Here is a 2,421-nt window from a genome sequence, read left to right on the forward strand (position 1 = left end):
TCCAATTTCTCTGTTAATGTCTTGAGGTATTCCTTACGTGTACTGCCATGACTACTTTGTAATAAACCTGAATATTTCTTTATGTTTAAGATAAAATCCTACAGTGCACTCATCATCATATATTTGGACTGTATTTATTTACTTTCAATCTATACCATTTTATCACTCCTTCAATGTTTCTTTCAATGGGTTGAGGTTCTTAATTTCAAACTTAATGTTAATTAAGCCCGATTTATTAATTTTTGTTTTAGGAAATAAACCCAAAGGAATAGATCATGAACACTATTAATTATGGTACTTTATCAGCAATGACTATAACACTTCGTATGTCTTTCACAGTTAGATACACACACATACATTTTTAAAGATGAATACATATATTGTTCATATATGGGAAAAATAATCATGTCAAACATACATTGCTGTTGTTGTTGTTAGGTGCCATTGATTCGGTACCAACTCATAGCGACTTTATGCAAAACAGAACGAAACACTGCCCGATCATGGGCCAACCTCACTATCGTTGCCACACTTGAGTCCATTGATTCTACCACTTTGCCATCTCATTGAGGGGTCTTCCTCTTTTTCTTTGATTCTCCATCCTACCAAACATGATATCCTTCTCCAGCAACTGGTCCCTCCTGACAATATGTCCAAAGTATGAGAGACGAAGTTTAACCATCTTGGCCTCTTATGGCACTTTCAATACTCTCCTCCAACACCATAACTCAAAGGCATCAATTCTTCTACAGTCTTCCTTATTCACTGTCCAGCTTTCACATACATATGAGGTTATTGAAAATATCATGGCTTGGGTCAGGCTCAAGTTGACATTTTTGCTCTTCAACACTTTAAAAAGATCTTATGCAGCAGATTTGCCTAAGGTAATGCATCGTTTAATTTCTTGACTGCTGCTCCATGGGTAGCCAAAGAGGCAACAAAGATGCTTGAGACAAAATCTTAAGTGACCAGTTCATGATGGTGGTGGTGGTGGTGATGTGCCATGGAGTCGGTTCCGACTCATAGTGACCCTGTACAGGGTTTCCAAGGCTGTAAACGTTTACGAGAGCAGAAAGCCTCATCTTTCTCCTGCGGAACAGCTGGTAGTTTCAAACTGCTGACCTTGCGGTTCACAGCCCGATTCGTAACCACTACACTACCAGAGCTCCTTAGTTCATGATAATGTTTTAAATTTAACTCTAATATTTTGGTATATGTTTTTTATTGTTGGAATAGTAATTGATTTATTCCTTCATATTGTTAAGTATTTCCATCGTAAAACAGTAAATATATTTAAATTGTATATAGCATAGTGGTTACGAATCAGTCTGCTAATCTCATGGTCAGCAATTCAAAACTACCAGCTGTTCCATGGGAGAAAGATGAGGCTTTCAGCTCCCGTAAAGATTTACAGCCTCAGAAACCCTGTACAGGATCGCCATGAGTCGGAACTGACACCACAGCACATAACAACAACAACAATATAGTGTGTGTGTGTGTGTGTGTGTGTGTGTATACATATATATATACATATATAGTTTAGACACATTGCATATACTAAATTGTACATATATACGATTTAAATATTAACAACAATAAAATGTGCAGATTTCTGTATAGGACTGTCATTATGGTTAATCCTATCTCCTTAATAAAGTTGTGCATCTATTAATTTGCTTATAAACTATTTGGAAATGCTTTTTTGTAAAAGAACAGTTTAACTCTTTTGCCTAATATTAAATGGGCTATGGAGCATTTTGTTATTTATTTTTCAGAATTATTTTTATATTTTAGTTTGCCTTCTCATCATATATAGTTACTATATCTCTTCTGAAGCAGCAGATTTGGGGGGAGGGATTGGTTTGTTGGGTTATTTTGTTTGTTTCTCTCCCACCCCCTGCTCTCCTAGTACTATCTTTCAGTAGGCAGAAGTTCTAAATTCTAATCTTAATTTTAATCAACCCCAATTTATTATTCTATCAGCTCTACTGCTATCAAGTCAATTTTGACTCATAATGACCTTGTATATCTTTGTGGAAGAAAAAGCCTGATTTTCTCTCCTGAGGAGTGTCTGGTGGCTTTTAACTGCCAACCTTATGGTTAGCAGATCAGTGCTTATCCTACAATCCCACCAGAGCCTCTATTGTATTTGGGGAAAATAATAACAAAAGAATGAACAGTTTTAAAAAGCAGTCATCATAGTTCATAATAGTAAAGCCACTATAAAATACTTTCTATACATGTTATTCACACTTGTACACACACCCACACTTATTCAAAGAGGTGTATTTATATTTCTCATATATGGGGGAAATAATTATATCACACATAGATAAAGCCATCAACCACACACATAAATATAAGTGTATAAATTCTTAGATACATACATGAGAAATTATATGATCAGATAAATAAAACTGA

Source organism: Chrysochloris asiatica, unplaced genomic scaffold, assembly GCF_000296735.1.
Source record: "Chrysochloris asiatica unplaced genomic scaffold, ChrAsi1.0 scaffold00568, whole genome shotgun sequence".
Classification (NCBI taxonomy): domain Eukaryota; kingdom Metazoa; phylum Chordata; class Mammalia; order Afrosoricida; family Chrysochloridae; genus Chrysochloris; species Chrysochloris asiatica.